Here is a 27,367-nt window from a genome sequence, read left to right as displayed (position 1 = left end):
TTGGGTCCAAGCTGGTGAGCTTTTTTTTTGCTCAAACCAGATGAGTCCATGCTCAAGCTGGAGACCTCAGGGTCTCGAATTTGGGTCCTCGGCATTGTAGTCCGATGCTCTATCCACTGCGCCACTGCCTGGTCAGGCTAGTCATGCAGATTTTAAGAGGACTTTTGTCCTCTTAAACTGAAAGTAATTAAATAAATTAATTAAATAAATTAATTTATTTAAACTGAAAGTAATTAAATAAATAATTAAAATAATTGTATGTTCTACCATGGGCATTCATTGCAGTTTGGGCACAGCATTGGCTGTATCACGAAAACCACTGTATTATTTGACAATGAGATTTTACCCATTTTGAAATTGCTATTAGCTGCTACTTAGTGATGACACTGCTATGACTAGAACACATTATTTGAAGGCTTGGTTCCAGTGCTGCACTTTTAGTTGTGTGCTAGTGGCAGCTCTTGGATGGAACATTGCATTTGTAGTATAGGACAAGAGAGACAGAAATTTTCTTTTGAAGAGCTAAATAAAAATGTTTCTGTGTAGGCCAATACAACGTCACTGGAAGAAGAAGAAAAGTACAGTTTACATCTACCTGGGAAGTAGTTTGGCCAGGAAATAATGCTCAGAAATGGAAATTCTAAGTTCATTCATTTGGGAAGCTTTGGGTTGTTACCCTTCAGCCTTTGTGAAATGGAGCTTCTTTTCAAAATGGGGAAAGGGAAGGGATAGGGAGTATTTAAAGGTTTAAAACAGGGGTCCCCAAACTTTTTACATAGGGGCCAGTTCACTGTCCCTCAGACCGTTGGAGGGCCGGACTATAAAAAGAACTATGAACAAATACCTATGCACACTGAACATATCTTATTTTAAAGTAAAAAACAAAATGGGAACAAATACAATATTTAAAATAAAGAACAAGTAAATTTAAGTCAACAAAATGACCAGTATTTCAATGGGAACTATCGGCCTGCTTTTGGCTAATGAGATGGTCAATGTCCGGTTCCATATTTGTCACTGCTAGCCGTAACAAGTGATATGATGTGCTTCCGGAGCCGTGACGCGTGCATCCTGCGTCACGGGAAGTAGTACTGTACGTGAGCGATGCCATGCTTTGCATCCACATCCTGTGCTCCTCTCACTGACCACCAATGAAAGAGCTGCCCCTTTCGAAAGTGTAGTGGGGGCCAGATAAATGGCCTCAGGGGGCTACATGCGGCCCGTGGGCCGTAGTTTGGGGACCCCTGGTTTAAAATAAAGTCACTTCCCAATCTCTAATCACCCTCTTACAATTAAACAAGTAGGTGATCTCAAATATCACACACAGGAAAGGATTGACTGTTTAGAAGTCAAGTTAGGTTATTGCTGTTCCTAATTTCTGTTGGATTAGTGTCATGAAGTGGCATTCAGAACAAAATCTGGGAAAATAGTTGGAAAATATATGTACCCTAATGACATTCAGATGTCTCAATTTGTTTTTATTCCGTAGTCACATGTCATCCTTCATTTCATATCTAATAACCAAAAGCAGGAGAAAAGAGCCAGGCAAATCTTACTTAAATCTTCCCATTCCCTTGACCCTGTAGAGCTTTGATACTGGTGAAAGTTTGTTGAAATGAACTGGGAACAATGGGGAGTGAGTCTTGAATATAAACTATGATGGTTTATTTTTATATTAAACAATAACACACAAATCTCAGCACTTTCCCTACCACTTATTTACTTGCTGTTGGCAAGAAAAATAGCAAATGACTGGTTTAGCACCCTCTAGAGATGGTTTTGACCTGAAATTTGAGATTAGGGTAATTTTGGAGTTGCTAGCAAGAGATGATGTCTTTGGTCTAAGTAGTAACTCCCCAAAAAACTTTTTAACTCGTTGCTCCACTGAATTGTGCACCGTTGATTGCTTCTCTTTAGGTTGAGCTGATGACCTTCGCGCTTAGAAGAACATTCTGTCCACAGCTCTGCCAACCAGGGCCAAAAACAGTGTTTTTAAAGGAAACTTAGATTTTAGTGTGGTGTGTTCATTTAGTAAAAATTATCTTTCTTAAGTATTCTTGTATTGATCTTATCTTAGGAATAGTTCTATCATTGTATTTATTCTGCTTATATGTCTCTATATCTTTCAGAACCATTTCCAGAGTTCATCTTGCGGACTACTGAATAAAAAGTCCAATAGTACATACAGTTTAGTAAGAGAGACAGAATAGAATCAAGTAATCACATGTACATCAGTGTTATGTTAGAAACATCCAAGCCTATAGAGAATTTTTATGAGTTTATTAGAGCCAAACTGATGACAATTGCTTGGAAGCACAATTTTCATGGATTGATAAATGCTCCAGAGAATGTTAGTTTTATACCTTATTTTATATATTATAGTCAAAGAAGGGTTTTGTGAAATTCATTTGTGGTAGATTAGGGAGGCAGAAGAAAGCAAAGCAGGGAAATCTCTGAGATTGGATAAAAAGTAAAATGAAATGACAAATACTATTTTTACATCGATGGGTACAGCATAGTTAACATTTACAGCACATAGAGATGGTATGCAGGAGAACAAGATAGCAAAGAGGGGTTCTGTGCCCTGTGGGGTCTGGAAAAAGGGGATTACTCTGACATTCCAAAGGTGTGTTCTCATAGATGCAAAAAATAATAATAAATAGTTTTAGGGAAGGGAAAGATTGACCTTTGTCAAGAAAGGTACCTGCCTAGGGCATGACTACCTGCCATGAATTGCCTTCAGTTAGGAAGTTTTAATTTCAGACCATCCTGTGTGGTTACTTTTGGTCTCTGAGTTTGTAAAGCTTGCCAGGCAGGCCTCCCCTGAGCTTGTTAGGTTTAGTTTGTGGCCCCTTTTTTGTCCATATCAGGGTGGGGGTCAGAAAATGCCAATGAAGAAGTTTGAGTAAATATCTGAAGGATGAAGAGTAGTTAATTTGGCCTGACCAGGCGATGGCGCAGTAGGTAGAGCATTGGCCTAGGGTGCTGAGGTCCCAGGTTCAAAACCCCAAGGTCATCAGCTTGCTGTGCAGGGTTACCAGCTTTAGTGCGGGGCCACTGACTTGAGCATGGGATCATAGACATGACCTCATGGGTGCTGCCTTGAGCCCAAAGGTCACGGGCTTGAGTCCAAAGGTTGCTGGCTTGAGCAAGGGGTCACTGGCTCGGCTGGAGTACCCTCTTCAAGGAACAAATGAGAAAGCAATCAGTGAGCAACTAAAGTGCTGCAACTATGGGTTGATGCTTCTCATTTCTCTCCATTCCTGTCTGTCCCTGTATGTCTTTCTCTAAAGAAAAGTGTTTAATTTGGAGGAAAAAGTTAAATGAATTAACAACCAAGTGGAAATGAAGTACCCTGTAAGATCTGAAGGTCATGAGAGAGAACGGGAAATCTAAAGATTTAGAATTATTAATGTGAACAGATAAATGATAATGCCATAGAAATGGGTGAACTTACCTAGGAAAAATGTGTCTTTTGAATGAGATGGAAGGAAGGGGGCCCAGGATTGATTTCCTAAGGAATACCAAGAAGGTAGATAACTTATATGGCATATTAGGAAGTTCCTCCCTGTGCAATGGATAGTATACAAAATACAACGGGGAACACATGTCTACAAAAAACATTTTAAAATTCTCTGAAAGGTGAAAGAACCTAACTTCGTTCTGTAGCTAGATTTGGTTTACTAGATGAGTCATGCTTTAAGGAAAAGCTTTTTTCCCCCATGCTACGTATAAGCAATGAAAGAGTGATCTTTGCTTTTTACTTCAACCACTTTCTATATTTTTTTCTGCTTTTCACTGTCTTTTCCAGGACAATCTCAACTTCCATAATGGAATTAAATTGAAAGCATGGACTTTGATTAGACTTGTATTTAAATCTCAGCACTGTCACTTAATTGATGTAGAATCTTGCAAATTATCTACCTTCCTGAAACTCATTTTTCTTAAATTTTATGTGGATTAAAACTACACTGGAAGTGCATAGTATATGGTGGTCTAGTAGTTGTATGTCAGCAATAAATGTTTGTTCTGTTTCTTTTCTCTGCAGCTTCTCCTGTTTTTTGAGGTAGGTGAGTTTTTTCATCCGAGATCATTGAGGCTTTGTGTCTCGCCTTTCTCATGGCATCATGTAACAGCAGCTTTTCTGCTAGAGCCAGAGAGCTTTGCATTTTAGTAGTAGAAGTTCTTCCTGCAGAGGAAGTACAAGGAGGGTTTCTGGGTTGTTATAATCCAGGCTTTTTCTTTTCTTTTTATAATTTTAATTTTTTATTTTTGTTTTTCTTTAAAAAATTTTTAAATTTATAATTTATTGTGTTGACATGGTTTTGAGTGTCCCACTCAATATAATAATCCAGGGTTTTTCAAAAACAGAACTATTAGTTTGGGGCTAGATAATTCTTTGTGGTGGGGACAGTCCTATGTATTCTAGAATGTTTAGCAGCATTCTTGCCTTTACCTATAAGATGCCAGTAGAATTCCAAGTTAAAACAACCAAAAATGTCTCCAGACATTGCCAAATATCCCCAAGAAGGCAAATCTTGGGGATGCTAAACTGTATGCTAAAACAAACAAAAAAACTCTCTTGAGATGGGTGGTACTTACATGGCTGTGCACTTTTATGAAAGTACAGTAAATTGTACATATATGATATATGCAATTTTCTGTTGTGAATGTTATGTTTCCACAAAACGTTTTTAAAATCCTTTTTTCATTTAAGGCAGTAGAGAACCAGGTTCTAACGTATAACTACATCTAAGTATGTTTAGGTTTTCATTCTTCCTCCTTAGTCCCTAAAAAGTGGAATTAAGGGGAAGAAAGGGACCTAGGTAGAATGGAAAGGCAGCAAAAAATATTCTGAAAATCTAGCTTCCAAATGTCTATTTTCAACTCCTAGCCAGTAGGGTATGGAATTCAACCTAGAAAAATTTCTATTATAGAATTTCAAAAATAAATTCTGGGCACATGATAGAGTTGAACTGTCAGCAAAACAGGTATGTTTCTTCCCACTTTTTCTGTTATACTGTAACAACAAAGGAGATGATCATCTGATTTTGGTCATTTCAACTCTAATGACCCCCTTTCTTTATGACCATTACTTTTGAAAGTGTTTGCTTTTACTTTTAACATAAAATCTTTCAGTCTTTCTCTATTTGTATGGGTGGGTGAAATGTCTTTTCATGTTGGATGACGTTGACCGTTCCCTGAGAATATACAATAGTACCCAGAGAAGTCCTTGGATAAAAAACAGGAGGTTAAGTAACCACCTTAGTGTCTTGAGAGGAATCCAAGAAAAGGTCCCATTCTGAGGTTTGAAAGATCCTCTAAAGAGAGGGCAGGCCTTGGCCCAAGCAGCCTTTGAGGTGGTAACCAGCTCATAAACAAGAACTGGCATGTGCCAACAGAGTCTCGTTCTGGCTCAGAAGTTGGCTGAGGAAGGCTCTGTAAGTGGAAAGATTGTTCTTGGCTTTAGCTGTAATGGCTGGAAGCGGAGCAGGGAGGGAACTTAGACCTGGTCTCTGGGGTCTAGGCATTTCCCTAAGAGGAAGGTTTTTCCCCCTTCCTTTTCTTATTTTGCTTTTTTTTTTTCCTTTTCCCCCCTTTAGTATTAACATTTCAAGGTACAGGAAGTGGTTGGATATTGAGTGTTTTACAGCTCTTCTAGGGCAGCCTATTAATATTCTGGTCTGCCAAGAAGAAAGCCAGAGGGATTTAACTAGGTGGAATCAAGGCTCATAACTTTTATGAAAGTGCCCTAAGCAAGGTACCCTTAGTTTATTTGGAAGTATTTAAGTTTTACTAAAATCCAGCCATTGCCAGTGTGGGTTCTTTTTTTTTTTTAAAGAGGGTAGACAGCCACTGTGGCTAAACCAGGAAGACCAGTAAGACCTGAAATTCTGAAATTGGCAGCAGAGTGAGCCATTTGAGGACAAAACAAGAGCACTGATGTGGGTGCAACTGTGGCTCTGGACCCCTGTCCCCTCGTTCTTCTTTACTGGCCCTGGGCAGCTGCCAGAGCTTGCTCAATAGGGTTGTGGGCAGGAGAATGTTTCTTAACGCCTGCATGGGAGTCCCAAACTTCAGCTGTGTTACCTAGGCTCTGAGCTTCTGGCACTTGCTGAGACATCTGGTGACTCTAAACAAAAACCTATTTTGTCAGAGGGAAGATTGGGGCAAAGTACAACCATTGTTATCTCTCTGATGCCCTCAGAGCAAACTACTTGGCAAATGGAAACGTCTTAACCTTGTGACTTATGCAACTGGTCTACTTGGTCTTACGTTTCTTTGAGATTATTTTTTAGTAGTGAAGTTTCAGCATTCAGGTGTTGAAACCTACTATTAGTGCTTTTTAAAAAAAGTTTTAAATATCATAAAAGTAATAAGTGCTTTATTATAAAGAATTTAGAAAATGCAGAAAGGTGAAACGAAGAACAAAAATGAATTCTACCATGTTCTTTTTCTTAACAAGAATTTCTTTAATGTTGTGAAACTGGCTAAGATTATTGGTTCAGGACTGGCATGGGCATAATCTGTACACCTCATGACTCTCAACCCTGTTCCTTTAAACACCTTTACTTTTCCCATTTGAGAACAACCTAATCTGGCCCAGTTTATATAGATTTTATTACATTTGATGAAATCTTACCCTGGAGTATGAAACTCTGCCTTTTTAAGTTTTTATAACTTGTCTCAAGCAAAGTTGTTTTTTTTTTTTATTTAATGGGGTGACATTGATAAATCAGGGTACATATGTTCAGAGAAAACATCTCTAGGTTATTTTGACATTTGATTATGCTGCATTCCCATCACCCAAAGTCCAATTGTTTCCTTCACCTTCTAACTGGTTTTCTTTGTGCCCCTCCCCTCCCCCAAACCCCTCCCTTTTCTCCCCCCCACCCCGTTCAAGCCAAGTTGTTAATCTTCATCTGTGATTGTCTCTAGAAATCTCAATGTTTGTTTTTGACAGAGAGAGGGACAGATAGGGATAGACAAGAAGGGAGAGAGATGAGAAGCATCAGTTTTTCGTTGCAGCACCTTAGTTCATTGATTGCTTTCTCATATGTGCCTTGACTGGGGCGGGACGGAGGGCTACAGCAGACTGAGTGACCCCTTGCTCAAGCCAGTGACCTTGGGCTCAAGCTGGTGAGCCTTGGCCCCGTGCTTAAGCTGGCGACCTCGGGGTTTCGAACCTGGATCCTCTGCTTCCCAGTTCAAAGCTCTATACACTGCACTACCACCTAGTCAGGCTGGGAGTTTGCTTTTTAAATTAGTTTTGATGAATGAATATGTGTGTGAAGGGGGGTGGTTTTATTGTTGAACGCTAAATGTTGACCTGCTTTCCTATTTTTGGAAAGAGGTATCTGTGGTATCAATTAACAGAACAATTATGCTTTCATTGAAAGTCTAAGTCTTTGAAGACTTCTTGCTGTAGAAAAAGATAAGGGCTGTCTTTCATTGAATCCGGAGATAAACTGAGCCACGGGGACTTTTTTTTTCCCCTTAGAATAACATTTTAGTTAAGGCAGCCACACAGAAACAAATCTTTTTTTATATGTAATTTTTTACTGAATTTATATTGACTAGTCTGGAACTTTGGCTTATTAGATGTTTAGATTTTTGTTTAACATTTAGAAGTTGGTGATAAAGAAAATGAGAATCTTGGCCTAGTAGAGAAATGTATTTTAGACTTATTTATTCTTCCTCCTTAATGTTAAAAATTGGTAGGGACTACAAGAGACTGGTTTCTAAAAAGCACTCTTTGGCATTGGCTAGATAGGTGTGGCCATTCACCAAAGAAACCTTTACTAATACTGGATACCCTTATAATCTTTTGATAGGAAAGAAATGGGAAAAGATGCAAGCTGGGTATATTTTAATTTATATTCTCTGAAGATATGCATTCTGTGCTGATAGGTTATTTTGTGATTATCTTTTCATTTAACATGGACTCTCCATATAATAGGGACAGAGGAGTTTCTACTCAAGATAATTATGCTAGCAATTCTGAGAATAATCTTTTGGAACTATCATCACTATGGGCTTTTTGTTTGTTTTTTAATTTTTTTTAGGTGAGAGGAGGGGAGATAGGCAGATTCCCACAATGCCCCAACTGGGATCCACCTGCCAACCCCATCTAGGGCCGATTCTAGAGTCCTGAGCTATTTTTAATGCCTGAGGCTGATGCACTTGGACCAACCAAGCTCTTCTCAGCATCTGGGGTCACGCTTGAACCAATAGAGCCACCGGCTGTGGCTGCGGAAGGGGAGACTGAATAGGGGAGAAGTAGACGGTCTCTTCTCACACAGTAGTGTGCCCTGACTGGGAATCAAACCTGGGATGTCCATACTGGACCAGTGCTCTATCTATTGAGCCAACGGCAGAGCCAGCACTATGGTTTGAAGAAATCAAATCAAGATGGACTACTTATCCCTGGCTGGGTGGCTCAGTTGGTTATACATTACGCCAAGGTTGCTGGTTCAATTCACGATCAGGGCACATACAAGAATCAACCAGTGAATGCAGAAATAAGTAGAACAACAAATTAATGTTTCTTTCACTCTCTCATCTTCCTCTCCTTCTCTCCCCACCCCCGCCTCTTTCTCTTTCTCTTTCTCTATAATAAGATTGACTACTTAATAGTAGGCTTTGACCAAGAAACTGCCTTAAGAATTTAAGTTAATCTAGGATAATCTTTCATGTAACTTAAATTTCATGTGAATGGAAAGTTGAGAAATGATGTCTGGTAGTCTAAATTGTGGATAATATTTCTGATTTTTGTTTGCTTATCAGTAGGCTTTAATGTTCCTGCCTTGCCTTATTGCCAGGAAGTAGACAGTAATGTATTTCTTGAACTCTTAAAGAATGATAGATAGTGGAGAATTTTTTGGGAAGAGGTGAGCTAACAGGTTATATATGGGGATTTTTCTTACCTCATACAAATTTTTTTAAATAAGTTATTTAGCCTGACCAGGCCATGGTGCAGTGCATAGAGCATCGGCCTGGGATGTGAAAGACCCAGTTTCGAAATCCTGAAGTCACTGGCTTGAGCTCATCCGGCTTGAGCGCAGGGTCATTGGCTTCGGCATGGGATTATAGACATGACACCATGGCCACTGGCTTGAGCCCAAGGCCGCTGGCTTGAGCAAGGGGTCACTAGCTTGGCTGGAGCCCCCAGTCAAGGCACATATGAAAAAGCAGTCAATGAGCAACTAAGGTGTTGCAACAAGAATTGATGCTTTTCATCTCTCTCCCTTTCTGTTTCTGTCTCTCTCTCACCAAAAAAATAAATAAATAAATAAAATAAAATAAATTGCCTAACCTGTGGTTGCGCAGTGGATAAAGCATTGACCTGGAACACTGAGGTCACTGGTTCAAAACTCTGGGCTTGCCTGGTCAAGACACATATGGGAGTTGATTCTTCCTGCCCCCCTCTCTCTAAAAAAAAAAATTAAGTTATTTACACCTCCTGTTTATTAAGTGTATAATTCAGTAGTTTTATAGCAAATTCACAGGATTGTGCAACCATTACCATTATTTAATTCCAGAATAATTTCATCACCTTAAACAGAAGCCTGTGGCCCCATTAATAGTCTCGCACACATGTGCACATGCACACACACACGTTACATCTTGGTCAACACTTGTTTTTGTCCATTTTTTGATAATAACTGTCCTAATGAATAACCATCCTAATGAGTATAAAGTTTATCTCATTGTGGTTTTGATTTACATTTCCTTAATGACTAATGATTCTGAACATCTTTCATATACTTATTGGCCATTTGTATATCTTCTTTGGAGATACGCCTGTTTAAATTTTTTGCCAGTATTTTATTTGGGTTGTCTTTTTATTGTTGAGTTGTAAAAGTCTATATATACCGGATACCACTCTTTATATGATGGGCAAATACTTTCTCCCATTTGTATGGATTGTCTTTTTACTTTTTTAAAACTTTATTTATTGATTTTAGAGAGGAGTAGAGAGAGAGAGAGAGAGAGAGAAACATTTACCTGTTCCTGTATTTGCCCAGACTGGGGATTAAACCTGCAACTTTTGTATAGCAATACGATGCTCTAAACCAGAGGTCCCCAACCTTTTTTGGGCCACAGACCGGTTTAATGTCAGAAAATATTTTCACAGATTGGCCTTTACGGTGGGATGGATAAATGTATCACGTGACCGAGACAAGCGTCAAGAGTGAGTCTTAGATGGATGTAACAGAGGGAATCTGGTCATTCTTTAAAAATAAAACATCGTTCAGACTTAAATATAAATAAAATGGAAATAATGTAAGTTATTTATTTTTTCTCTGCAGATGGGTACCAAATGGCCCACGGACTGGTACCGGTCTGTGGCTCGGTGGTAGGGGATCACTGCTCTAAACAACCAAGCTATCTGGCCAGGGCTCACTTTCTTTCTTTTTTTCATATTTTTCTGAAGTTGGAAATGGGGAGGCAGTCAGACAGACTCCCACATGTGCCTGACCGGGATCCACCCAGCATGCCCACCAGGGAGTGATGCTGTGCCCATCTGGGGCGTTGCTCTGTTGCACCCAGAGCCTTTCTAGCACCTGAGGCAGAGGCCATAGAGCCATCCTCAGCGCCCGGGCCAACTTTGCTCCAATGGAGCCTTGGCTGCGGGAGGGGAAGAGAGAGACAGAGAGGAAGGAGAGGGGGAGGGGTGGAGAAACAGATGGGCGCTTCTCCTGTGTGCCCTGGCCGGGAATTGAACCCGGGACTCCCGCACACCAGGCCGATTCTCTACCACTGAGCCAACTGGCCAGGGCCCAGGGCTCATTTTCTTGATTGTGTCCTTTGAAGCACAAAATTTTAAATTTTGATGAAGCCTAATTTAGCTATTTTCCCTTTAGTTGCTATGCTTTTGGTGTATTTAAAAAAATAACCACTGCCTTATCCAAGGTCATGAAGATTTACATCTAGGCTTTCTTCTAAGAGTTTTATAGTTTTAGCTCTTACATTTAGATCTTTGATCAATTTTGAGTTTATTATTGTATATAGTGTGAAGTAGGGATCCATTTATTCTTTTATATGTGGATATCCAGTTTTCCCTGCTCCACTTGTTGAAAGACTGTTCTTTCTCCATTGGTTTGTCTTGACATCCTTGTAGAAAATCAGTTTACTAGAAATGCACGGGTTTTTGTTTGGGCTCTCAGTTTTATGTTCTGCTGATACATACATCTATTCTTATGTCAGTATTATTTTATTAGCTTTGTAGTAAGTTTTAAAATCGGGAATTGTGAGTTTTCCAACTTTGTTTTTGTTTTCAAGATAATTTTTGGCCTGACCAGGCGGTGGCACAGTAGATAGAGCGTAGGACTGTGATGCGGAGGACCCAGGTTCGAGACCCCGAGGTCGCCAGCTTGAGCATGGGCTCATCTGGTTTGAGCAAAGCTTACCAGCTTGGACCCAAGGTTGCTGGCTCGAGCAAGGTGTCACTCGGTCTGCTGTAGCCCCACAGTCAAGGCACATATAAGAAAGCAATCAATGAACAACTAAGGTGTCGCAACGAAAAACTAATGATTGATGCTTCTCATCTCTCTCTGTTCCTGTCTGCTGTCCCTATCTATCCCTCGCTCTGACTCTCTCTCTGTCTCTGTAAAAAATATAAATAAATAAATAAAACCACTTATACTTTTTAAAAAAGATAATTTTGGGTATTTTGAGTCTGTTGTATTTCCATATGAATTTTAGGATCATGTTAGAGATTGTTGACTCTTACACTATTTGGAGAGTATTGCAATCTTAACTATTTTAAGTTTTTTAATTCATATACATAGATTCTCTTTCCATTTATAGGTCTTTAATTTCTTTCAATGATGTTTTGTGGATTTTAGAGTACAAGTTTCACACTTTTATTTTTTTATTATTTTTATTTTTTTAGCTAGTGAGAGAGACAGACAGAAAGGGAGACAACTCATAGTTGCAGCATTCTTAGTGCCCTAACTGGGGATCAACTGGCAACCCCTGTGCTTCCTGATGACGCTCTATCAGCCAAGCTATCCAACCGGGGGAGCTGTGTATAGAAATATAATTGACTTATGCCCTGGATGTTTAGTTCAATCAGTTAAAGCATCATCCTGAAACACCAACATTGTGGTTTTGATCTCCAGTCAGGGCACATATGAGAAGCGACCAGTGAATGTACAACCAAGTGGAATAAGAATGCTTTTTCTCTCCCTCTTTCCCTCTCTCCCTTCCTCTCTAAAATCAATCAGTAAGAAAATTGATTTGTGTTTATTGATCTTTATCTGCTGAACTAATTTATAAGCTTTAATAGTTTTTTTTTGTGCATTCTTTGGGATTTTCTATATACAAGGTCATGTCATCTGCAAATAAAGATACTTTTACTTACTTTCCAATACAGATTTTTTTCTTTTTTCTGGTCTAATTGCCTGGCTGTAGCCTTCAGTACAGTGTTGAATAGAAGTGACAACAGCAGACATCCTGGCCTTGTTCCTGATTTTAGGGGGAAATGTTCAGTCTTTTACTGTTAGATGTAAGGTTAACAATGGTTTATTTTAGAAATGCCCTTTATTAATATGGAGTTTTGAAGGGAACATTTCTACTCTTGTTTGAGATTTCAGATTATTTCAATTATGTTTTATAACAAGATTGTGTGTGTGTGTGTGTGTGAAGGAGATAGGGTTGGAGAAACCTGTGGAATACAAAGTTTACAAGATTGAGAGCATCTGGGTATTAATGTTCATTCTATCACTTGAGCTGTATAACTTCGGGCATTCTGTTTTATTCTTCATGCCTCCTTCATTCATGTTTTCTGTTCATTATGTATTTATTGAATATTCAATTTGCTAGATACGTATTTGAAGATATAAAGTATCTTCACTGAAGTCTTTGTCTTTGGTTATCAGTTCCCACTCTGTACCAACAACCTCAGTGTTTTTTTATCTGTGAAGATGGAGGCACTGGGCATATTTTGGTTTATGTGCATTTGTTAAGTAAGGCCTTGCTTATTTTCAGAGTTCAGTATGGTCTCAGTGATAAGACTTGCCTTATTATTGTATATATCATGAGTGCTACCTACTTGTCAATCTCTTATACTCATTTTTTTTAAAACTACTATAGTCATAGCAGTGACTTCCAAATTTTCATCCTCTACTCTGACCTCTTTCCTAAGTTTGTTTCTAGATACTAACAGATTTCTTTGCTTGGTTGTCCTAAATACACTTCAGACTCACAATATCTATAACAAAATTATGATTATCCCTAAAGCCCAACTTTTTGAATGCTTTCTAACTTTTTATTTTCTTAAATTTATTTATTATTATTATTATTATTATTATTTTTGTATTTTTCTGAAGCTGGAAACGGGGAGGCAGTCAGACAGACTCCCACATGCACCTGACCGGGATCCACCCGGCACGCCCACCAGGGGGCGATGCTCTGCCCATCCTGGGCGTCGCTCTGTCGCGAACAGAGCCATTCTAGCGCCTGGGGCAAAGGCCAAGGAGCCATCCCCAGTGCCCGGGCCATCTTTTGCTCCAATGGAGCCTCGGCTGCGGGAGGGGAAGAGAGAGACAGACAGGAAGGAGAGGGGAAAGGGTGGAGAAGCAGATGGGCGATTCTCCTATGTGCCCTGGCCGGGAATCAAACCCGGGACTCCTGCACGCCAGGCCGACGCTCTACCACTGAGCAACCAGCCAGGGCCCTTAAATTTATTGATTGATTTTATAGAGAGAGGAAAGGAGAAACATCAATTTGTTGTTCCACTTATTTATGCTTTTATTAGTTGTTTCTTGTATGTGCCCTGACAGGGGATTGAATCTACAACCTTGGGTATCAAGGACGATGTACTTTACCAACTGAGCTATGTGGCCAGGGCTGTGCTTTCTCACTTTAGTAATGGGAATATTTTCTTCCATTTGCCCAAACTAGAAACTTCTAAGTTATTCTTGACACTTTTTCCTCACTGTTTACATCTAGTGTATCACAAAGTCCCTTTGAGAGACTATCTCCTACATATCTCTTCTCTATATCTCTCTCTACCTCCCTCCTTCTCTATACTCATTGCCACTTTCTTTGTTCAGACCCTCATCAGTTTTTAGTTGGACCAAACTCTCACCTCCTTTCTTACCCACTTGGCAAATTAAGTGCCATTCAGGATTCAGCTCAAATGTCACTTCTTTATAGCATATACTTGTTACCAACTCCTCAGACTTCTGGGTGAAATTGAACATCTTTCTGTAGTCATTGCCACTTAATGACAGAAATATGTTGGGTGAAATGCATTGTAGGTGATTTTGCCATTGTGTGAACATCACAGACTATACTTAAGTGAACCTAGATGGTGTAGACTACTACATGCCTGGGCTATGTGGTATAGTTGACTACTTCTAGACTACAAGCCTGTACAGCGTGTTACTGTATAAAACAACACAAGATTAAATCAAGCACAGGAGAATATGATGCAGTCAAGAGACATGGTATACACAAGTTGTATGAGGCTGCTACCAACACACTTTGAAGCAAACTTTTTTTTACAAATAGAAAGATTCCACTCTAAAATAATGACAAAAGGTATATAGTATAGTATAAGTAATAATAAACTAGTACCAGTTGTTTATTATCATTGCCAACTATTATGTTATACATAATTGTATGTGCATAGTAGGTTTGTTTGCATCAGCATCACCACAAACACATGAGTAATGTGTTGCACGACTACCTTATGGCTATGACATCACTAGCACTAGGAATTTTTCAGCTCCATTATAATCTTTGAGACTACTGTTGTAGATGAATTCTTTCTTTGATTGAAACATTGTTCTGTGGCATTTGTATTAATGTTATGGAAATATTAAATATTGTATAGTTGTTAATGGCATAAATTATAGAATCATACAGGCTTGAGTTTGATTCCTGGCTCTTAATAGCTGTATGATCCTGAGCATGTTACTCAGCCTCTCTGAGCCTCTGTTTCCTCACTTAAAGTAAAGCTAATAACTACTTGATAGAGCAGAAGTGAAGATTAAGTGTAATTATGAAGGTAATAATTACAGTAATCATGGCCACAATAAATTGAATGTTATTTGCTAAGCACTGAGTTAAGTATGATACTTAATACATATTGCTTATGTAAAACCGCTCAGTGCCCAACCCAATGTATAGCCGACATTTAGTAAAGAAAAACAAGTACTTTTGTTGTTTTCTTCTCCAGTTGGGCTGAGCATCGAAGGGCGAGAACTATGTCTCATCCTTGTGATTGACACTATGATAGATCATCAGTAAACAGTTGCTGAATTTGAGTTTATTTAGTATGATTTGATAAAATGCTAGGAGCTCTTCTTCAAAATAATATCCCCTGATGACTTGCTTGCAGTTCCTTTGGGATTTGAAGGTTTTGAGTTTCCTATTCAAATACACAGACCCCTGGAGAGAGATAATACCTTGTGCTAGTATCAACAATTAGCCTGCAGGAATTAGTTATTTACTACCTGCTTTTTAATCTGAGAAAGACTTTACAAGATGAAACTGGGCTGGAAAGAAAGGGGAGAGTAAGAAATCGGTGCACACAGTATCATAGGGAACAGAATTGCTGTTTTCCATTTGCCTCAGAATTACTCTTTTTTGTAATTTGTATTGGACATCACACTACCTAATATATATATATGGGCAACATTTGGTAGCTTTAGATCTGCTGTAGAGCCATAAGGCTAGGATCATGTAAAATTGAATCCTTTCTGTTACTTGAAAGTAACACTTCCTGTATAGACAGTTAATTTATATTGAGTACTGAGAGGGAATATTTTATTTTATTTGTTATTTTTTTTAATTTTAATAATTTTATCTTTTTTAATGGGGTGACATCAATAAATCAGGATACATATATTCAAAGATAACATGTCCAGGTTATCTTGTCGGTCAATTATGTTGCATACCCATCACCCAAAGTCAGATTGTCCTCTGTCACCTTCTATCTAGTTTTCTTTGTGCCCCTTCCCCCCTCCCCCTCCCCCTCCCCCTTTCCCTCTCCCTCTCCTCCCTCCCCCCGTAACCACCACACTCTTATCAATGTCTCTTAGTCTCACTTTTATGTCCCACCTACGTATGGAATAATGCAGTTCCTGGTTTTTTCTGATTTACTTATTTCACTTCGTATAATGTTATCAAGATCCCACCATTTTGCTGTAAATGATCCGATGTCATCATTTCTTATGGCTGAGTAGTATTCCATAGTGTATATGTGCCACATCTTCTTTATCCAGTCATCTATTGATGGGCTTTTTGGTTGTTTCCATGTCCTGGCCACTGTGAACAGTGCTGCAATGAACATGGGGCTGCATGTGTCTTTACGTATCAATGTTTCTGAGTTTTTGGGGTATATACCCAGTAGAGGGATTGCTGGGTCATAAGGTAATTCTATTTTCAGTTTTTTGAGGAACCACCACACTTTCTTCCATAATGGTTGTACTACTTTACATTCCCACCAACAGTGTATGAGGGTTCCTTTTTCTCCACAACCTCTCCAACATTTGCTATTACCTGTCTTGTTAATAATAGCTATTCTAACAGGTGTGAGGTGGTATCTCATTGCCGTTTTGATTTGCATTTCTCTAATAACTAAAGAAGATGAGCATCTTTTCATATATCTGTTGGCCATTTGTATTTCTTCCTGGGAGAAGTGTCTGTTCATGTGAGAGGGAATATTTTAGACTTGGTCCCTAATTTTGGCCAGCTGTCTTATAAATGAATGTCAGCTGTCACTACCCTGTGAATTGCCCAGAGGATTGTTGAGCACAAGATGCGATGAAAAACCTGAATGCACTGAAAATGCTATACAAATGCAAAGTGTATCATTCCAGACTTTAATACATGACTTTGGAAAACTCAGTTAACTTCATGGACCTCAGTTTCCTTCTTGCTGAAAAAATGATTTTTAAGGCTTGTCAGTTCTGTAATTCTGAGAGACTTTATTCCATCTTTCTTACTAAGTGTCTCTTGCTTCCACCCAGTCTCAACACACCAGCCATAGTTAGTCTTTTAAGACTTGTTAACTCATTATCACTTCTTTTCTCAGAACTGTCCATTGGCCCTTCAGTTCATTCAGAGAAAAAGCTAATGGCCTCTAAGACCCTACATGACCTATACTTCTTCTCACCATTCTTTTGTGGGCTCATCTCTTATTTTTTCCCTCTTTCCTTTCTCCAGCCATACCAGACTCTGCTGATTCTTGATCATCTCAACCATAGTCCTTTTGCTTTAGGGATTGATTATACAGTGAAGATTCCAGTTTCTAAACTTCTCTTTTTACAGACAGTATTGTCAACTCCCTCATTTTTGTTTGTTTTGTTTTTTAAAAATTTTGTTTATTGATTTTACAGAGAAAAGAGAGGGATGGGGGAGTGAGAAGTATCAACTCATAGCTGCTTCACCTTAGTTGTTCATTGACTGCTTGTCATATGTGCCTTGACCAGCCAAGCCCACAGCTTCGAACTGGTGACCTCAGCATTTCAGGTCAAGGCTTTATCCACTGCGCCACCACAGGCCAGCCTCTTAAGTTTTTTTTACAGAGACAGAGAGAGAGATAGATAGGAATAGACAGACAGGAAAGGAGAGAGATGAGAAGCATCAATCATCAGTTTTTTGTTGCAATACCTTAGTTATTCATTGATTGCTTTCTCATATGTGCCTTGACCGTGGCCCTTCAGCAGATTGAGTAACCCCTTGCTAGAGCCAGCGACCTTGGGTCCAAGCTGGTGAGCTTTGCTTATACCAGATGAACCCTCTCTCAAGCTGGCGACCTCAGGGTCTCAAACCTGGGTCCTCCGCATCCTAGTCCCGTGTTCTATTCACTGTGCCACCGCCTGGTCAGGCCCAGCCTCTAAGTTTTTTTTTTTAATGTCATCCTATTTTGAATTTGCAATTACTTCTGCACTGCTCCCCACCAGTCTTTTATCTTCTAATTTACCTAATCTTCTAATTTATTGTGTGTACTTAATTATTATGTTTATCATTTATTGTCTGACTCTGCTGGATTGTAAGCTCTACCAAGGAAAAGATTTTTTTTATTTGTTTTGGTTTGTTCACCCTTATTTCCCAAGCATCTTTAATAATATCTGAACCATTAAATATTTGTTAAACATATGGATGGCAGGGCAGTGTAGTGAATACTCATGTCCTTTTTAGCTGATATAAGCCTCAGTTGATTCATTTATGAAGTGCTGTTTTAAATACTTTTATGTTAGAGGTTTTCCTCAGATATCTGGTAATCTTTGGTTATCTGCTCATGTTTTAAACATCTTTAAGATGAGGCACTGAAAGATTAATTTGAAGCTCTTAGTGCATCCACAGGGTATATTATGGTGAACTTCACAGTGAGGTGGTTATTCATTTAGTGAACCCTACATATCAGTCAGTATCTTTAGGCCTTTTCTCATGGGTTTGCCTTATTTCTTAGAAAATTTCTTCTGATTCTCCTGGAAGGTAAGGACTGAATACCAGCTTTCTTTGTGCCAAGTGGAACAAAAAAAGAGGACTTTGGATTTTGACCTTCAGCATTCAGTATCCTTAAGTCCTCATTTAATCCCCTTATTTTAAGTCTGGTCCTCATGCCTGCAACATGCTGTTTCAGAGATTCTCTATTTGACTCTCTCTGGAAAATAAACCTCTAGTCTCTTGACTATGAAATGCTGTTTTAATCTATACTTTTATGTTAGAGGTTTTCCTCAGATACCTGGTAATCCTTGATTATCTGCTTGGAAAACTTGAGTTGGGGAGGGCATCTGAGTAAGAAGAAGGATTAACCCTTTGAGTAGTATGAATGTTCATGAATGTCCTTGTGCCTCCTGACCATCCAGAGTAACTGGAACTACTTTCATTTTTTGAAAAAAAAGTCACTCCCAGGGGTCAGAGGGCATGAAAAAAAAACAACAAAAAACCTCACTACTCAAAGGGTTAAGGATATGATTGCTTCTTAAACATTTTTCAATTAGTCTTATTAACACTAAATCATCAGTCGTCCCCCCCCCCCCCCCCCCCGAGGTACCTGGTGCGACCAGTTCCTGAGTTCATACGGGGAAAATTCTGTGATGTTGATTGGTATATATAGTTAGAAGTCTCCCTATTGTAGGTGTAGTATTCAGCATTCTTACATTTGCTTAGTCCAGTGGTCAGCAAACTGCAGCTCACGAACCACATGCGGCTCTTTGGCCCCTTGAGTGTGGCCAGCGTAGGAGTACCCTAATTAAGTTAATAACAATGTACCTACCTATATAGTTTAAGTTTAAAAAATTTGACTCTCAAAAGTTAGTCATTATACTGTTGATATTTGGCTCTGTTGATTAATGAGTTTGCCGACCACTGTCAATTACCATTCATTCATTTGCTTTCTAGATTCTGAAATGTTTGTTATCTCTTCTTCCCTTCCTTGTGAGTTTAAGTCTTTCAGAAAATCCTTTTTTGTAATTTTGTCAATTTTATTTATTACAGCTATTTTGTTGTCTGTCCTTTGTCCCTTTGTTGTTGTTTTAAATTGACATTTTTATTGAGATAATTGTAGAGTCACATGTAGTTATAAGAAATGACACCCAAGTTCTCTTTTACACTTTACCCAGTTTCCTTTTATGGTAACATTGTGGAAAACTAGAACATCACAACCAGGATATTGACATTGATCCACCAGTCTCATTCGGGTTTGCCCAGTTTTGTGTGTGTGTTCGGGTGTGTGTGTGTGTAGTTCTCTACAATCTTATCACATGTGTATTCACCACCACTGTCAAAATTCTGAACTGTTCCACCATCACCACAGGGATCCCTGGTGTTGTCCTTTTATACTATAGCCACCTCCCTCTCTGTATAGCCCCCCCTTCTCTTATGAATCCCAGAAAACCACTAATCTGTTTCTAAAATTTTGTCATATCAGAAATGTTACATACAGGAAATCATACAGTATGTAAGTAACCTTTTGGAATTGGCTTTTTTCAGTCAGCGAAATTCTCTGGAGATTTATCCAGGTTGTTGCATGTATCAGTAGTTCATTCCTTTTTATTGCTGAGTTTCTATGACATGGGTGTGTATGTGCCACAGTTTGTTAAAACAATTACCTATTGAAGGACATTTGGGTTGTTTCCATTTTTGAGCTGCTATGAAAAAAATTGATACGAACAAACATGTACAGGTTTTGTGAAAACATAAATTTTCATTTCTGTGGGATAAGTGTCCAAGAGTACAGTTGCTGGGTCATATGGAAATTGTGTGTTGAGTGTTTTAAGAAATTACCACATAATGTTCCAGAGTGGTTATGCCATTTTACATACTATTTTATTTATTTTTAGTGAAAGAGAGAGAGAGAGACAGAGACAGGAAGGGAGAGAAATGAGAAGCATCACCTCATAGTTGTAGCACTTTAGTTGTTCATTGATTGCTTCTCATACATGCTTTGATGGGAAGGGGTGCGCTACAGCCAGTGACCCACAGCCAAGCCAGTGACCCTTGCTCAAACCAGCAACCTTGGGCTTCAAGCCAGCAACCTTTGGGCTCAATCAAGCTGGTGACCCCACACTCTGGTGAGCCTGTGATCGAGCCTGTGACCTCGGGTTTCAAACCTGGGACCTCATGTTTCCTGGTCAATGCTCTATCCACTGCACCACCACCTGGTCAGGCTCATTTTACACACCATTTTATATACCAACAATGCATGAGTATCCATTTTCTTTGCATCCTTGCCAGTATTTAGTGTTATCACTGTTTACTCCTCTTTTTCCAAGTGAGAGGAAGGGAGATAGAGACAGACTCCCCCATGCACCCTGACTGGATCCACCCGGCAACCCCCAGCTGGGGCTGATGCTCTGCCAATCTGGGGTCATGATTACAATTGAGCTATTTTTAGCGCCTCAGGTGGAGGCACTAGGGAGCCATCCTCAGTGCCTGAGGTCACTGTACTGGAGCCATGGCTGTGGGAGGGGAAGAGAGATGGGGGAGAGGGAGGGATAAAGAGGCAGATGATCACTTCTCCTGTGTGCCTGTGTGCCCTGATCAGGAATAGAACCCAGACATCCACATGCCAGGCTGACACTACCACTGAGCCCACCAGCCAGGGCTATTTTTTTTTTTAGTTTTAGCCATTCTGATAGTTATTTGGGATATTTCATTGTGTTTTTAATTGGCATTTCCCTAATGACTAACATTGTTGAAGATCTTTTCATGTACTTGTTTGTTATGTGTATATCTTCTTTAGTGAAATGTCTCTGAATGTCTTTTGCCTATTTTCTAATTGTTTATTGCTGTTTTTAGAGTTCTTTATATATTATGGATGCAGTCCTTTGTGAGATACATGGTTGCATTTATGTTTTACACTTAAGCCTGTGATCCTTTTTTTCTTAAGATCAGTTTATTTTGAGTGAAATTTTTTAGAAGCTGTGAGGTTTAGGTTGAGGCTCATTTTGTGTGTACGTGCCTATGGATGGCTGTTCCAGTTGTTCTGGCATCATTTGCTGAAAAGGCCATCCTTCCTCCATTGAATTGCTTTAGCACCTTTGTCAAAATCATTTGATCATACTTGTAAATATCTATTTCTGGGTTCTCTGCTCTATTCCATTCATCTATATGTCTGTCTCCCTGCCAGTACTTAATTGTCTTAATTACTATAGCTATTAAGTAAGCCTTAATATAGGGTAGAGTGATTCTTAGGCCAATGCTTTTCCATATAAATTTTAGAATCCGCTTATCTATATCTAAAAAAAAGGGGGGATGGATATGGAGCCATCTGCTACAAAAAAAATCTTGACTAGGATTTTGATAGGAATTGCACTATGGGGAAAATTCATATTTTTTAAAGTTTACTTATGTGCTTTTAGTCTTTTTTTTTCATTCTGAACTGTAAAGCTTTTTAAATTATCGTATATTTGACATACAGTATTATGTTAGTTTTAGGTGTACAACATAGTGATGTGATGTTTATATAATTTACAAAGTGATCACCACAAAAAGTCCAGTATCCATCTATCATCATACAAAGTTTTTGTGATATTATTGACTAGACTTCCTCTGCTGTACTTTATATCTCCCCAGATATGAATGCTTCATGAATTTGCATGTCATCTTTGCACAGGGGCCATGCTAATCTTCTCTGTATTGTTCCAGTTTTCATATATGTGCTGCCAAAGCAAGCACTGTGTTTTTAGTCTTTTTAAAAAGTTACATATTGATTTTTAGAGAGAGAAAGGAGGGGAGGGAGAGAGAGAGAGAAACATGGACCTGCTGCCTTACCTATTTTATTCATGCATTCATCGGCCAATTCCCACCTGTGCCCTGCCTGGGATCGGACTCACAATCTTTTTTTTTTTTTTAATATTTTATTTATTCATTTCAGAGAGGGGAGAGAGAGGAAGGGGGGAGGAGCAGGAAGTCTTGACTCCCATATGTACCTTGACCAGGCAAGCCCAGTGTTTTGAACCAGTGACCTCAGCATTCCAGGTCAACACTTTATCTACTGTGCCACCACAGGTCAGGCCGGACTCACAATCTTGGCATATCTGGATGATGCTCCAACCAGGGAAGTTTGTATTTAATGAAATCTGTTGATTTTTTTTATTACTCTTGAATTTCATATCTAATTAAAAATAACTTCTTTACCCCAAGATTATAAAAAATATTAACCTGTACTTTTTTTTTTACCCCAAATATCTTGGTTTTTAGTTTTTAGAAAACCATTTGGTATTTGTTTTGGTGTATACTGTGGGAATCTCATTTTTAAAAAAATCCAATTGGAGAGTCAGTTCTCATCATTTAGTGAATATTCATCAAAGTTTTTCATTTATTTCACCTTTATTATAATCTAAATTGTTATATATATTTAGGTCTGTTGCTGGGCTTTCTTATCAGGTCAGTCATCTGTTATATCATCATATTGTACTCTTAATAATCTATTGTGGGCCTATCAGATATTATAATGTCTAGGAGGAGGCATAGCATGATACAAGGAGTTTAGACTAGCCCAGTGGTTGGCAAACTCATTAGTCAACAGAGCCAAATATCAACAGTACAACGATTGAAATTTCTTTTGAGAGCCAAATTTTTTAAACTTAAACTATATAGGTAGCTAACATTTTATATTGAGGTAGCGCCCGCACGTGGTATTTTGTGGAAGAGCCACACTCAAGGGGCCAAAGAGCTGCATGTGGTTCGCAAGCCACAGTTTGCTGACCAAGGGACTAGCCAAATGCTAGCTTCACCATTTACCAGTTAGGTGACTCAGTGTGAATTATTTAAATTCTCTAGACCTCAATATTGTCTGAAAAATGAGGATTATAATATTACATACATTATAGGGTTATTGTGAGGATTAAATACATTAATATAAGTAAGGCTCTTTTAACGCTTTATAACAGGGGGCCCCAAACTTTTTACACAGGGGGCCAGTTCACTGTTCCTCAGACCGTTAGAGGGCCAGACTATAAAAAAAGCTATGAACAAATCCCTATGCACACTGCACACATCTTATTTTAAAGTAAAAAAACAAAATGGGAACAAATACAATATTTAAAATAAAGAACAAGTAAATTTAAAGCAACAAACTGACCAGTATTTCAATGGGAACTATGCTTCTCTCACTGACCACCAATGAAAGAGGTGCCCCTTCCAGAAGTGCAAAGGGGGCTGGATAAATGACCACAGGGGGCCACATGCAGCCCAAGGGCCGTAGTTTGGGGACCCCTGCTTTATAACATAGTAAGAATTAGGCTTTTGTAACAGGGTAAAGTCCTCACATTCCTTCTTTCTAGACTAGCTTTAAAAATGTTTTGTTATAGTCTTCCCAAAATCCAATTCAGCTATTGATTGAATTTGTAGACTTCATGGATTTAATTTGAGGGAGAAATGGTCTTTACAATAATGTAATAAACTATTGCACTATCATTATTATTATTCGCTTACCACCTCAGAACATGGTAGATCTATATCTCTTCATTTACTCAAGTCTAGGGTCTTGTGTTTGTTCTGGACTTCATAGATGAAGCTATCGTTTTTTGTTCTCATCTAATTCAAAACACAAAAATCAATATTGGACCCCATGTAAACTTTACAAATGTGACATTATTGGCTCATTTTTCTCCCTAGAATAACAGCAATAGAAAAATGTGATGCCATGGGACATATCATTAGATATTGTATATATAGGTGTTTGTCCCTAAGGATGGTGGTTAAGCATGTCTTCTCAGTGCTGTCTCACATTTCTTGACCCTAACGTGCATGAGTGTTTGAGTGAATAAAGAAGAAAAACTGAAGTAATAATAACCTTTGGAACCATAATAATAAAACTCAGAATATATGTAAGTGTGTGTGTGTGTGTGTGTGAATATTGAGTGAGTATATTTAAATAAAATGTGCTAATACAGTGGTTCTTTGAATTTGGCCATTGGGATTTTCTTAAGGGACCCCTCCCCCACCCCTTCCAGATTCCTGCTCTAGGAAAGGATCCCTATGTACTCGGTTTTTTTCTTTTTCTTTTTTTAAATTTTATTTTAGCGAGAGAGACAGGAAGGGGATGGAGAGGGAAGAGAAAGATGAGAAACATCAACTCGTATTTGCATCATTTTAGTTGTTCATTGATTGCTTCTCCTATGTGCATTGACCGAGACTCAAGCCAAGCTAGTGACCCCTTGCTCAAGTCAGCAACCTTGACATCATGTCAGTGATACCACATTAAAGCCAGTGAACCTTCCCTCAAGCCCACGAGCTCACACTCTAGCAGCAACCTTGGGGTTTTGACCTGGGGATTTAAGTGTTCCGGGTTGACGCTCTATCCACTGTGCCACCACTGGTCAGCCCTCAGTTTTTTCAGTCACTATCTTCTTTCTTCTCCTCAATCTATCTTACCATCTGCCTGTGAACTCTAGCTAGAATTTTTGTATTTTTAAACTTCGTTTTTAAGGAGAAACTACGTTTGGTTGTATATAAATGACCTGTTGGATAACCAGTCTCTAGCCTGCATGTATCAATTAACTGCTTCTGCCTGACCGGGCGGTAGTGCAGTGGTAGAACGTTGGCCTTGGGACACAGAGGACTCAGGTTCAAAACCAGCTTGAGTGTAGGCTCATCTGGCTTGAGCATGGGCTCATCGACTTGAGCGCGGACTCACCAGCTTGAGTGCAGGGTCGCTGATTTGAGTGTGGGATCATAGACATGACCCCATGGTCGCTGGCTTGAGCCCAAAGGTCACTGACTTGAATCCCAGGGTTGCTGGCTTGAGCAAGGGGTCACTGATTGGGCTGTAGCTCCCCTGATCAAGGCACATATGAGAAAGTAATCAATGAACAACTAAGGTGCCACAACAAAGAATTGATGCTTCTCATCTCTCTCCCTTCTTGTCTGTCTGTCCTGATCTGTCCCTCTCTCTGTCTCTCTGTCTCTGTCTCTCATGCTAAAAATAGAAAAAGAAAATAGCAAGGTGGTCAAAAGCCTCTGATTCCAGTGAGGGCCATAGGACAGTGGTCGGCAAACTCATTAGTCAACAGAGCCAAATATCAACAATACGATTGAAATTTCTTTTGAGAGCCAAATTTTTTAAACTTAAACTATATAGATAGGTACATTCCTTATCGAGGTAGCACCCGCACTTGGTATTTTGTGGAAGAGCCACATTCAAGGGGCCTATGAGCCGCATGTGGTTCACGAGCCACAGTTTGCCGACCAGGGCCATAGGAGACTCATAAACACATGCACTTAAAGTATGCTTGTTCCTGTTTTCCTGATTTTTCTTCAAGAATTGTCTAGGTTTGATTGGTATTAATGTTTATATTAGGAAGGGATGAATTAGGGGTAAAAAACAAAATAGCTATGTATTTTGACTAAGAAGGTTGAGCTAAAAGATCATTAGAGATGCCAATCAAAATACAGTAATATATGTATACTATTTTTTAGATTTTTGTGGTCTGAAATTTTTAATAATATTTTGGGAGTACAATACATATACTAAGTAAATAAAGGTAATAATGATCAATTATACATTAGAATAATATGTACTTAAAAAAGTTTATTACACATACAAAAAGTACACTAGTTATAAGCTTACAGCTTGATGAATTTTCACAATTTGAATACATCCATGCAACCAGCACTCAGATTAAAAAACAGTACATGATTAGCTCCTGTAAAATTTCCTTGTGCTGCCTTCAACTCACAATCCCCCTAATGCGAGCCATTATGTTAACTCTAACAGCCTAAATTAGTTTTGTCTATTTTTAATTTATTTTTTTGTGACAGAGACAGAGAGTGTCAGAGAGAGGGACAGATAGGGACAGACAGACAGGAAGGGAGAGAGACGAGAAGCATCAATTTTTCGTTGCAACACCTTAGTTGTTCATTGATTGCTTTCTCATATGGGCCTTGACTGGGAGGCTACAGCAGACTGAGTGACCCCTTGCTCAAGCCACCGACCTTGGGCTCAAGCTGGTGAGCTTTGCTCAAACCAGATGTGCCTGCGCTCAAGCTGGCGACCTTGGGATGTCAAACCTGGGTCCTCTGTGTCCCAGTTCGACGCTCTATCCACTGCGCCACACCTGGTGAGGCTGTTTTTTTTTTTTTTTTTTTTTTTTTACAGAGGCAGAGATAGACAGGGACAGACAGACAGGAACGGAGAGAAATGAGAAGCATCAATCATCAGTTTCTCGTTGCGCGTTGCGACTTCTTAGTTGTTCATTGATTGCTTTCTCACATGTGCCTTGACCGCGGGCCTTCAGCAGACCGAGTAACCCCCTGCTGGAGCCAGCCACCTTGGGTCTAAGCTGGTGAGCTCTTTGCTCAAACCAGATGAGCCCGCGCTCAAGCTGGCGACCTCGGGGTCTCGAACCTGGGTCCTTCCGCATCCCAGTCCGACGCTCTATCCACTGCGCCACCACCTGGTCAGGCTGGTGAGGCTGTTTTTAATTTTTATATATACTTTTGAGCCTGTGAGAGTCATAAGCATATAGGCAGGCTCCAGATTATAGACAAGATAGGTTCTGTAGGTGTTTTGTTGTTGTTGTTGTTGTTATTGTTTTTGAGAGAGAGACAGGACGGGTGAGAGATGAGAAGCATCAAATCATAGTTGTGTCACTTGAGTTGTTCATTGATTGCTTCTCATGTGACTTGACCAGGGGACTCAAGCCAAGCCAGTGACCTCTTGCTCAAGCCAGTGACCTTGGACATAAAATCAGCAAACTTTGGACTCAAGTTAGTGACCTTGAGATCATGTTGATTATCCTGTGCTCAAGCCAGATGAGCCTGTGCTCAAGCCCGTGACCTCAGTGTTTTGAACCTAGGACCTCAGTGTCCCCGTTCGAGGCTCTGTCCACTGGGCTACCATTGGTCAGGCTGTAGGTTTTTTCTTACAATTTGTATGTATGAATTTGTATGT

At 39.3% G+C, this 27,367-nt stretch overlaps 1 protein-coding gene and 1 non-coding gene across 4 annotated transcripts in view; one reads left to right on the top strand and one right to left on the bottom strand.

Moving 5' to 3' along the window:
• ZNF609 (zinc finger protein 609) overlaps nucleotides 1–27,367 on the top strand; it is a 287,347-nt gene that overhangs the window by 64,042 nt on the left and 195,938 nt on the right. The gene's annotated exons all lie outside the window — the stretch shown is intronic.
• On the bottom strand, nucleotides 22,043–22,146 carry LOC136336967 (U6 spliceosomal RNA). The gene has a single exon (XR_010731699.1). It is a non-coding gene; the product is annotated as a U6 spliceosomal RNA (small nuclear RNA).

This window comes from Saccopteryx bilineata, chromosome 4 (genome assembly GCF_036850765.1).
Source record: "Saccopteryx bilineata isolate mSacBil1 chromosome 4, mSacBil1_pri_phased_curated, whole genome shotgun sequence".
NCBI classification, from domain to species: Eukaryota; Metazoa; Chordata; class Mammalia; order Chiroptera; family Emballonuridae; genus Saccopteryx; species Saccopteryx bilineata.
The sequence above is the reverse complement of the archived record's forward strand: the minus strand, read 5'-3'. Positions and strand labels throughout refer to the sequence as shown.